Source organism: Neovison vison, chromosome 6 (assembly GCF_020171115.1).
Source record: "Neovison vison isolate M4711 chromosome 6, ASM_NN_V1, whole genome shotgun sequence".
Classification (NCBI taxonomy): domain Eukaryota; kingdom Metazoa; phylum Chordata; class Mammalia; order Carnivora; family Mustelidae; genus Neogale; species Neogale vison.
In genome coordinates, this window is record NC_058096.1 from 124,533,312 (window position 1) to 124,546,071 (window position 12,760).

Below are 12,760 nucleotides of genomic sequence, written 5' to 3' on the forward strand. Positions count from 1 at the left end.
TACTGGAACAGGGAAAGATGTTACACTGGGGGGAACTGGATGAAGGGCAGATGGGATCTCTCTGTATTATTTCTTAAACCACATATAAATTTCTACAGTTACCTCAGGACACCTACGTGGCACAGTCAGTTAAGTATCCAACTCTCATTTTTGGCTCTGGTCATGATTAGCAGGTTGTGAGATCAAGCCCCGCGTCAGGCTCCAAGCTCAGTGCAGAGTCGGCTTGAGGTTCTCTCTCCCTCTCCCTACGCTCCCACTTGCTTGTGCATGCTGTCTCTCTCAAATAAATAAATAAATCTTTAAAAAAATAAATCTACAATGATCTCAAAATAAAAAGTTTAACTTAAGTTCAATTTAAGTTTAATTAAAATGTTGGGTGCCTGGGTGGTTCAGTGGGTTCAAGCCTCTGCCTTTGGCTCAGGTCATGATCCCAGGGTCCTGGTATTGAGCCCCACATTGGGCTTTCTGCCTAGCAGGGAGTCTGCTTCCCCCTCTCTCTCTCCACCTGCCTCTCTGTCTACTTGTAATCTATGTCAAATAAATAAAGTCTTTTTTAAAAATATGAAAAAAATGGAAACCACAATGTATTAATGTAAGAATGGGTGGGAGTTAAGTGAGGAAGGAACACTGTCCTTCAGTGGACCTGTTCTAAGTGCAGGACTGGGGGATTCAAATAGAGTCACATCGTCCGCAAAATGTTCCTGTGACCAAATATTAATATTCCCATTCACAGGATAAGGAAACTTGAGGCTTGGAGAGGTAAAACATTTTGCATGAGACCTCCCCAGCAAGTAAAAGACAAAGCCCCAATCTCTTAGATCTCAGTGCTCTTACCATCTTGCCATGGGGGACCCCATCTCTGTAGCAGACCTTTATTGTCTCTCCCTGCTGCTGCTGCTGCTGCTATGCCAACCAGTCGGGCCTAACCCTCAACTCCCACAGCTCCAGGGTTAATATGCCGGGACCTGCAACCATCTTTGTCCTCCAACGGGAAGCAAAGATTATTCAGAGTCAGACACGAGCCTTTACCTTCTTTGCTAAGCAGATGATAAAGAGAACTCATGCAAAGAGCATTCAGAAAACCCAGGCCAACATCAGATAAAACAGTAAGTAACACTCCCAACAGTACAAAGGGCATTAATTAAAACAAATTGGAAAGATGTGTCTGTATAAATATTTTTGAAGACAACCTTGTCGAGAAAGAATTAGACCTTGGGGAGATTTATGAATTACTGATAATGATAGGGAAAATAAATCTTAGGAAGACAAAATCATTTAAGAATAGATTCTGTAAACTAATGAGATTGGTCCCTTCCAGCAGGTGGATAGGAAAAGAGTGGAAAGAATGGGGGCATGGAAACAGGATGAAAGCTAGAGCGAGAGAGGAGAGACCCTTCTCTGACTCAAAATCACATACCAAAGTAACAGAATATATCATTAAAATCAGCCTGGATGAAAGGGGAACCGAAGATGAAGTACAAATGATAACAAACAGCCTTACTTTACTACAAAGGAGTAGACAGCCCCACTGGAGGCAGTGGGGAAGCAAAAACTTGGAAAGGAACTTGGAAAGCAGCAGTCTAACTGGATACTGGAGGCTGAAGCCAAAAAAAAAAAAAAAAAAGGATACCTAAGTACTGTTCTCTAGTTAGAGCATCTATTTTCCACGGGGATGGAGATGAGCAATTTTGAAGCTACTTTATGTAAATAACAGGAGCAAGCAAATGCGTTGTGGATGGTAGAGCCTGGTTTCTCACTGTTGAAGAGAGAAGTTCTAAAGAAGGGAGCTGGAATGAACCCTGTGGTGCTGGATTGGAACTGGAGGGTTCAGTATGAACTCAGGGTTTTTAATGTCTACACGGGAGGGATTGTTATAGAAGGACGTACAGAGGGGGGTGTGGATGTGTTTGTGTTACATAATTATATGGTATATAATTATAACGTCTAACGTATAATTTCCTAGTTTTCTGTCTTCTGAGAGATGCCTAGAAACCAAAAAACCCCAGTAGCATTGAGCACAACTCGCCTTCTTGGTTTCTAAATGCTGTTCAGTTAAAAAAAAAAAAAAAAAAAAAAAAGCCTGGTCTTTTTGGAGAAACGTGGGATTCCTGAACTGGGACAGAGAACAAACAAGATGAGCCTGAATATCTTATGGTCCCAGAAAGTAAGAACGTGGTTAATAAATGATGGGATCATGTCAGAAAGACACCAGAGCCAATTTAAAGGATGTTCCATTGGGCAAATCTGGGATAATTTGAGGAATAATATAAATAATGATAATGGATTACACCCTGCAGAATAAAATAAATATCTGCGACTCCATAGGAATATAAATAAATGATTGAATGAATAAATGAATAGACACAGCAGAAAGGACAGTTCCTCCTTATGGTAGAATTCTAATGAAAGCTGGGGAAGGAATGCTGGAAATAAAATATGGCCGTTTGGCGAACATGATGGTAATGGTTTTTGCAGACCAGTGTCATTGATGTTTGCTAAAATTAGTGGGCAAAAGTATGATGGAAATGGGATATTTGTGTAGTCTCAAAGTATTTTCCCATAACATGCTTATTATTTAGAGATACAGGGAAGATAGTAACATAACAGTAGAGAACTCTGACAGACATCACCTAAACCAAGTATCAATGGTAGCACCACCAGAACCAAGACAAAGCAATGGCTGGCACCCTGGACAGGATGCACTGAGAAGGGGTACAACATCGTCTCTGAGGTATTCTTGCTGAGGGGCATAAATTCCATCCAATGGAGAAAAAACCTCAGACGAACCAAACTGATGGATGTTCCATCCAAAAACACTGGCCAGTACTTTTCTCCAGGATCCAGGTCATGAGATACTGAAGAGTTGTCCCCAGTTAGAGGAGAATGGGATTCAGGACAGTTACATGCAATGTGGGATCCTGGATTGGACTCTAGACCAGAGCAATACAATCCAGGGGAATTAGGAATATAGTCTCAAGATTTGTGCATCATGGGGCACCTGGGTGGCTCAGTGGGTTAAAGCCTCTGCCTTCAGCTCCAGTCGTGATCCCGGGGTCCTGGGATCAAGCCCCACATTGGGCTCTCTGCTCCGTGGGGAGCCTGCTTTCTCCTCTCTCTCTGCCTGCGTCTCTGCCTACTTGTGATCTCTGTCAAATAAATAGATAGATAGATAGATAGATAGATAGATTGATTGATTGATTCGTGCATGATGTGAATGGTAACTTACTGGTTTAGATGGTTGTGCCACCGTCCTCGGAGATGTTAACGTGAGCAGAAGCTGAGTGAAGGTTGTGGGAAGTCCTTGTACTGTCTTTGCTAAGTACTTTGCAACTTCGTTGAGTCAAAAATTATTTCAAACTAAAAAGTTGAAATACATCAAACTACAAAGGTTATATTGAGATTATTACTGAACCAGTGAATCAAGTTCATATTTAATTGTATCCCATGAAACCAAAATAATAGTACTACTAGTACCTTTGAATGGCTCCTTACACTTTACAGTGTTCTTACTTGCATTCTGTTACTGAGGCCTCAAACAAGCATTATTTCCACCCAACCCTGTTTTAGAGATGAAGAATCTTGATCTTAGAGGTCCTGGGTATAATTAAAACAAGGACAGATCACAGAGACAAGCAGAACTTCAAAACCAAATACACCTGCATTGACGTTCCAGCACTGCCATTTCCAGCCTGGTACAACCTTGGCCAAGCCAGCAGAGCAACCTCCAAGGCATGATAGCAGCTGCCTTTTGGGACTGTTGTGAGGATATAAACCCTATAAACATTCTGCACAGAGCCGGACACACCCTTGGCGCTTACTAAGCAGCAGGGGATGAGCATGGGATTTTGGAGCTGGGGGCACCTCTGCACACAGTCCAGCAGCCTTGCCCACCCAGTACCGGAGTCACAGCAGCCTCAGCTGTGGTTCTGGCCCCTCTGCAGACACTGCAGGGGCAGGGGAGGTACGGCTTAATACTGAAGGGATCCATCTCTGCAAAACAGACAAAGGTGAATGTCTGAATTATGTAGACTATCGATATAAATGTGCACATAAGAGTTAACAATAGGTACATTCACCAAGTGATCATTTCTAATGTGGGTATGTCTGAGGAATGAGCTAGGATGAGGAGGAAGGAGGGTCGGTCCCTTGGCAGGCACCCTCTGCACCACCCTCAGAATCGTCCCATCTGTGCCCAGTTCTTCCGCTGTCTGTGAAGTGCTTGGAAACTTAAGCTCTTTGCACTATCTTTTCTGGTGGTCCGTTGGGGACTTCACGCATGATAAGCTGTGGACTAAGGGACAGGAGGAATGTCATGGCCTTGCCCAGTGCCCTGCACACCGCAGCCGCTCATTGCATACATATGCCGCAAATGTGGCCTAGAGGGTAGTCATCTCCATTGTGTTTTGCACCAAATGGCTTCGCACTTGGTGGTCTTTCAGTGTTGGAATTCAGTTGACTTAAATCTCGTCTCAGAAATTAGCCCATGAGACAAATCATGCATAATCAACAATATCCTTGAATGTTCCCGTAAATCACTCCATGCAGGCTGACATGTGCACAGCTTATATTATTATACTGCATATCTGTGTATACAGCATGCAGACAGTGTGTTACCAGTGTCCAATTCTGGTTAAGATCATGGACCCTGGAACCAGAATGCCTCGGTTCCTACCGCAGTGCTACAATTAATTCACTCAAGAACCCCTACTTCACAGTTTGTACATCAGAAAAATGGGACTGACAATCACACTTTTTCCATAGGGGAGTCATAAGCATTAAAGGGGTAATATGTGTAAAGCGTTTAGCTCAGTTCTCAACACTCTGTTAGTCCTCAGTACATGCCCTCCACCATCATCATTATAATACATGTATATATGTATGATATATGCAACAGTGCATACATAAAATACATTTTTAAATTAACTTAATTATGTAAACTGTAATATACCCTTAAGTTTTTTTCTGCTGTGACCCCCTCCCCTTCCCCCACCCCCAGAATAGGTCCTTGAGCAGTAACAAGTCTCATTTTGTGCCGGTTTTATTTATTTATTATTATTTTTTAAAGATTTTATTTATTTAAGAGAGAGAGAGCAAGAGAGAACACAAATGGGGAGGAGAGGGAGAGGCAGATTTCCTGATGAGCAGGGAGTCCAACATGAGGCTTGATCCCAGGACTCTGGGATTGTGACCGGAGCCGAAGGCAGATGCTCCCCCAACTGAGCCACCCAGACGCCCTTTGTGCTGGTTTTAAAGTCCCTCTGTGGTCTCCACGGGGCAGCACTGCTCCTGAACGAGCTCAAGTCCAGCTTCCACATTTCTGAAATCAGATTGCAGCTGAATCTTCCCATCACATAGGCGGATGTGACAGATCTATGTGACATGTTTTACTATAGTCCCAGAGATAATTGAGGTACGCCTGCCTTGGACTTGAGATCCTGTTTAGACTCTAGACAGTGGGCCCCAAGATTCCACTGGTTCCACTTGATGCTTATTGGGATGTCCCAGTAATCCAGAATAAGTATGTGCAATTATATCCAGCCTTCCGACCTTTGACTACAACCTGAAATAAGGACACTGTTGTTTGTCCCCTCTTCAGTCTGAACACTAGAAGGATGGTGGCCACAGCAGGTGCAGTGGTGGTGATGGCTGCCCCAGTGGCGGCGGTGGTAATAACATAGATCATGGTGCAATAATGACCATGGTGTTAATAGCTCATGGTGTGGTGGTGGTGGTGATGGGACCGAGTATGGTGTTGGTGAGGACGTGGATCTTATCGGTCCTGGTATGATGGTGGTGGCACTGCCAACGTGGTGGTAGTGGTAGGGATTGTGGTGTTCATCAGAAATGCTGATCGTGATTTGATGACAGTAGCAGTGGCGGTGACCAAGCAGACTATGATTCCATAATTCTCATTGGTACTTAAACCCTGATGTCAAGGTGGGGAAGTCTGTATTTGAGGAAGCTCTCCCCAAGTGATGTAATATATATCTCCACTTGTAAAACACTTCCTAGGCCTGGGTCTTAGGAGCAGTTCTCCTAAATCAGTGCAGCCTGATCCCTCTGCCATAACTTGCCAATGGAGTTAACTGTGTATCTCATGAGCTGTGGTCCTCTGAATACCCACCCAGCAGAAGGTTCCATGCCACCTAAATGTGCTTGGTACATCATGAGCTTTCTGTGCCCTTCTTGGACAGTGACTGTGCACATCCACACGTTAGGGGCTCCTAAAGGATCTGCAGTCTCCAATAAGACCTTCACTTTGTCTACCCTGGTATTTCCAAAGCTTCCTTGACCACTGAACTCTTTGCGGGGTGGGGGGGTCGTGCTTGCTGGTAGGTGCCTATAAATCATTACACAGAACAGCTAGAGAAACACTAATCTAAACAACTCTTGGAATGAAAAGAAAAACAAAACTTTTAGGAAATATGTTCCCCCCAGAGGGACTAATTTCTTAGTGCTTGGTGATAATGGTTAGCTTTCAGTTAGTTTTGCAACTCTAAATTCTGTCCTAGATGGCAAATGGAAGAATGTCATCTACAACTTACATAATCAGAATTGACCAATGAATACATCAAACAAGTAAATGAAGGGTATTATTAGAAACAAACCTCAAAAGTGAAATTGCATTAAACCCCATCAAACATTGACGACCCAGGACGTCCTTCCTCTTGTCACTAAATTTTTTTTTTTTTTTAGATTTTATTTATTTATTTGAGAGAGAGAGACAGTGAGAGAGAGCACGAGCGAGGAGAAGGTCAGAGAGCGAAGCAGACTCCCCATGGAGCTGGGAGCCTGATGACTAAATATTTTTTTTACTGAGATACAGCTGACTTTATCCTTTTATTCCATACTCATAGTTCATTTAGTCGTTAAAGCAAAGCGGTCCTTCTTTACTTCCAAGCTCAGTGCTGGGTTAATAAAAGATCCTGCATAACTGAGGTTATGCTCAGTGCCGCCCTGTAGCTCTCCATATGTGTCTCATAGTCTCATAGTCACCCGGGGTTGCTTGGGAAGAATCAAAGTTTCTAAGCTTCCCTGCCAGAGAGCAGGTCCAGGTACAGCCCAGAATATGCATTTTTTTAACAAAGACATCAAACAGGGCAGGCTCGCTTTGAGAAATATCAGGAAAAGTGCTGGTGTTAACATGCTGTCTTCCTCCTCTTCCCCCTCGTGTCAATCTTAGGAAGAATTGTCCTTGTTCCTATCGCGGCTGGAGGAGCAGCCCTGCTGGTAGAGGTGGGCTGACAGGCTGCTCAGGTCTCTTCCCTAACGTCGCACCTGTTAACCTCAAGGGCAAAGCCCGCAACCCTACCAGGTACGCTTATCGAATGAGGAAAACCGCTTCCTCACTCTTCTAGTGAGTCCTTCCCACTCACTGAGTGATCGTTAGTCGTAACACGAATAATGCAAAAGGCAGCCAAGCAATTTATATTTTATCCATAAAATTAAGCCCTGTGTTTCACCACAGCATTTAACTCCGTGACCTATTTTATTGAATCCCTTAGCAGATCTTGGACAATTCCCTTGAGTGTAAATTACCATGAAGGTAAATTGAAAATGTATCAAGAAATGGGCAAGGATATTAGTGCAGAATCAAGGAGTCATCAAGCTTCAGTTGTTCTGAAGACTTTTTTAAAAAGTCTCTTTTCAGTATTGTTAGAGTAGAAAGAATTGATGTGATTAATAAGGCTTTACCTTTCTTAGGTCACCACGTCCCTTCTGCGCCATCCATAACTCAGTTCAGAGGTCCTGTCGGATATTTCTAGTGTCCCCTTCCACCCCACTGGACTTTGTCTTCTGCATTAGCTCAGTTGATTTGCGTAAAGAGACTGAAAACAGAGAGGCGAAATCATATTCCCCAAGTCACACAGCTCATAAGCAGCTGAACAGAGTCTTCATCAGTCAGGTTGGCCTCAGCCTACTCACTCGCCCTCAAGTTCCTGCTGCTACAAAACCTGTCTTAAGACCACAGTTGTGAGGGGACCTGGGTGGCTCAGTCATTTAAGCATCTGCCTTCAGCTCAGGTCGTGATCCAAGGTTCTGGGATGGAGCTCCACATCGGGCTCCCTGCTCAGTGGGGAGCCTGCCTCTCTCTCTCTGTCTACCTGCCTCTCCCCCAGTTCATGATCTCTCTCACATCTCTCTCTCTCTCTCTCTCTTGCAAAAATAAACAAATAAGATCTTTTTAAAAAAGAGCACTGTGGTGGCGTATGGCCCAGGACTAGTAATTCATCAGCGGGAATGAGGCTGCCTCTCACACACCGAGATTCCACATACGGAGGCTGCCCACAGCCGTGTTTCGTGCGGCATTCCCATGACGCCTTCAGCAGACTGCACACCAAGCCCAGAGTGCCTGATTACAACCAGCCCCCACTGCCTCTTCTCCCATATATAGTGCCTGTTGGATCTCAGACCCCCAAAGAGACAGCAGTGAGTTTCTGAGGAGCCTTGAGGCTCCAGCATCTGGGAGTTCTGGCGAGTTCTTTTTTAAAACCTACCTAGTCCGAAAGGAGACTCATTCTGTTCACCAGGCAGAGAGACACAGCCAGGAGTTAAATGTCGGAAAACAGAGGCACACCTAAGAAAGAGGTTCTAATACGCTGAAAGCACGTAGGACCCCAGGAGCCGGCCACCCCATCAGAGGCTTTGTCAGTGCTCCGAAAGAAATGGAAGGCATGCCACCAGCTGACCAGCACCGAGCACCTGCGACTCAGGAAAAGGGTTGTAGAGAATGAATGGAGCAGGAGAGAAGAAACAGAAAAGGCCCCGCTCTCCAGGACCAGAAAGGAAGTTTAAACCCTGTGAAATATTGCTGCTTTGTTGTTTACTTTGCCCGTTTTTTAAGAAGTTGCACACAAAAAAAGCAGGACATTTGGAAACGAAAGAAAGAGAAAGCTCATGCTGACAAGCTCAGGCGTTGAAGGATTCTGGAGACCAGAGGGGGCTTTGTAGTGTGCAGGAAGAGCGTGCAGGTTGAAAGAAAGACTCCGTGTGGAAAGCAGTGAGGGAAATGGAGGGCAGACAGAAGAGCCACGTACACCACAGGCACTGAAGGGGGAGGGAGGACGGTCACACTGCCCGTGGCCACCATGGTCCAGCCCACCCGCAGCACTGCCAGAGGACCACAGCTCTGTGTGGGGTAATCAGAATTCCTGGGTCTGTTCTCCCTGCCCCAGGCTTCCTCCATCCAGGCATTTAGTGGCCTTTTGAGGTGGGGGTACTTCTGGCCAGCGGCACACAGAGCCAAGCAATAAAGAGGCAGTCTCAAGTTCATCTGGACCAGGAGCGCTAAGAGCAATTTGGCTGAAGAAACAGACAAACAAACAAAAAAAGCAGGACTTAATGAAGAAAATAAAGAAGAGCATGCCAAAATGTCCTCAAAGCCTCAACAGCCTCATGTTTTCCAGATGTCGCTTGGAGGCCAAGTTTAATCACAATAAGCTCTTTGTAAAAGTGTGCAGATCCATTTGGTTGAGATCCTGATCTTTTTTTTTCCTAACCTGCTTAACATCACTCTGGCTTTCTTTCCTTGTTTACCTTGTAACATTTGCTCCTGGTATTTCTTAAAAGACTTTGCCTTTCAAGGCCCTATTTCCTGAGGTGCTTTTCAGCCACCACAACCAAAGAAAGAAGGAAAGGGACAGAAGGCTCTGTGAAGTGGGTAAGGGTTGGACTGTGCTTGTACACACAGGGACACTGAGCTGCTCTGAGCAGGGGTGGATTGTGCCGGGGGAAGGGGTACAATAGGAGCCAGCCAGACTCTGAGCATGACCTCACGCTTCACTCAGTTGTTTGGACAAGTGTAGTTTTGTTTTAGATACATATGGTAATTCTTAATAAAATTCTGATAAATGGGCCAGAGCATTCCCTATGATAATAATGAAGTCTTTACCCTTTGGAATGCTATCAAGTCTTGGTTCACGGTTTGTGAGGCTGCTAGCATTTTAAGGAGCAGTAACTTGGAAGCCCAGTGTTTCTGGGGGACACGGTTTGCTCTAGATGGGTGGGATCCCTGTCATATCCCCAGAGTGATCTGATCTGGGACCACACACACACACACAGGTGGAGCTGCCAAATGATACCCTCGTGAGTTCTGGCTGGCTTAGGGCTCTTTGAACCTCACTGCCAGTCACCAGTATAAGACAACAGGAAAAGTACAGGCACACCTGCTTTGGATCCCAACCCTGCCATTGCCTGGTAGTGTAACCATAGGAAAATGATGTGATCTTCCTGAATCTCCAGTCCTACGCCAGTTATTATTACTACACAGCAAAACCACGCCAAACTCAGTGTTGTAAAGTGACCATTTTGTCACACTCACAGATTCACTGGGTTAGGAATCTGGACACAGCCCAGTGGGAACAATTTGTCTCCTCCCCGCAATATCTGGGGACTCAGCTCGGAGGACCTCCAAGACCAGGAGTGACTAGACAGACAGCTGGGATCAAGAGTCATCTGGAGACTTCTGCACGCACACATCTGGCAGTGCATGCTGGGTGTTGGCAGGGCAGTTGACCAGAGCATGGGCAGGTGGCTTCACTCTGTCACTGTGGAGTCTCTCTTCATGGGCTAGCTTGGGCTTTCACAGCCTGGCAGCTGGGTTCCCAAACCAAGTGTCCCCAGATCTTAAGGTGTTCCTGCAGGACATTTTTATGACCTCACCCCAGCTGCGATATAGTGTCACTTCTACCTCTAGGTTAAACATTCATCAGTGCTCACCCAGGTCCAAGGGGAAGGGGCACAGACTTTTGATGGAGGAGTGGTTGGGTTCTAGGAGAGCACACATGCCAGGAGACAATGTCGAGGCCATCTTGGGAAAATACGACCTTGCCACAGTTCCCTGCTCTACCGATGTAATGACAAGAGGGTGGCGGGAGTGACAGTTGCTGAGCACCAGCCTAGAGTGGCATACTGTTTTTGTGTTATCACATCCTCACTCGTTGATTTAAAATAACTGTGGGTCCAGGAAAATAAAAGGGTAATGGCTACCTCACATATCCTTCTCCTGGAGATGGCACAGGCACGGGATTGCAAGTCTCACTAAGCAAGCAAGTTTTGAGTTTTTGTTCATCTCACATCTACGAATGTGCCGTTGGCCAAAAGGAGTCTCATGGCCAAGTCCAAAGTCAAGGGGTGGGGAAGTACATCCTGCCTTTGTGAGGCTGTGGCGGGGGAGTGTGTAATGGTATAATGACAGAGTAAGGAATTAGGACCAATAATTCAATCTACCAGAGCCATTTTCTAGAACAAAGAAAATTGGATAAGGATATTGTGGCATTACAGCTGGTGTTTAACAGTATAATCGGGGATGCAAAATACCCATATAAAGTAGTAGGTTATCAAATTGCTAATAAAAGAATAATTCAACATGACCAGGTAGCATTTATCCCAGGTATTCAAGGACAATATACCATAAAGATATCTATTAATATATTGCATTACTAAGACAATATATTTTTATGGAACCTAAATCATCATCTCAGTACACACTTAAAAGTCATTCAATAAAATCCAACACCTACTTAGGGATTTTTTTAAGCTCTTAGTAAATTAGAACTATAAGGATACTTATCTAGCATGACATATAATGACATAGCACTTTAAGCATTCCCACGTAAGCAAAGAAATAGAAAAGAATGCCTACTTACCACCATTATTTCTAACGGCATCAGTCAAAAATAAGAAATAGACTTATAGATAGGAGACCTAGTTTTCATTATTTGCAGGTGGTATCATGGTATCCCTAGAAAATCCAGGGGAAGCATCTGAAAACCTAGCAGAACGAATACATTCAGTAAGGTAGTCCAGATTAAAAATAAGCCAAAATACAGAGTTTTCGACATAACAGTTGTGATACAATGTCGTGAGCTGTTTATGGTCTATAAAACATATGTAATATGTAATGTAACATATAAAAATACATATAACCTGTACCTTAAAATAAAATTTGACGAAAAAAAAAAAATCATGCACCAGAGAAACTGCCAAGGACACCTGTCTTCAGGACGAACCTGAACTAGAAACGTGAAGGACGCTGGGGCGGGGCTCTGGCCCTCTGCTGGGAGACCTCACTAAGTGCAGATACAAGCAGTCCTCAAGGGAATGGCCAGTTATTGATGGGCTTTCCAGTGAACATACCCATGGCTATTTGTCTTTATTTTACTTGAAAAAAGTATCCCAAGGTTCACCTGGAAGACTAACCAAGCGCTCAGAAAGCTCTGTGAGACATTAAGATATAATTTTTTTCAAAAGTGGTGACATGAGTGTGATGCTGAATCTAGACAGCTCAATGGAACACGAACTGTATGTAAACAGATAAGACACGGTAAGAGTAAAACACAGTCAGTGGTGTGGAAGACACAGTTTTTATAAAAGGAAGTGGGTGGTCTCTTTAAGTACTTTTTTCCCCTTAAGTGTTTAAGGAAAAAAGTCAGTTTGATTGCCTACCTTATATATTAAGTGTTCTTATAATACTAAAGATGGGGCCTCCTGGGTGGCTCAGTCAGTTAAGCATCTGCCTTTGGCTCAGGTCATGATCATGGATCAGGTCCTGGGATCAAGTCCTGCATTGGGCTCCCTGCTCGGCACGGAGCCTGCTTCTCCCTTCCCCTGCTCTTGCGCTATTGTTCAATCTTTCTCTCTCCCTCTCAAATAAATAAATAAAATCTTTTTTAAAAATTACTAAAGATAAACCTTAGAAGGGGAGGAATTCCCCATCAATGGTTGTTTCCTTTGACCTCTAGCTCCCTCCTTGCACTAT

At 44.4% G+C, this 12,760-nt stretch overlaps 1 protein-coding gene across 2 annotated transcripts in view; it reads left to right on the forward strand.

Moving 5' to 3' along the window:
* The window catches only part of NMNAT3 (nicotinamide nucleotide adenylyltransferase 3), a 120,331-nt gene that overhangs the window by 84,673 nt on the left and 22,898 nt on the right, over nt 1-12,760 (forward strand). The window lies entirely within an intron of this gene.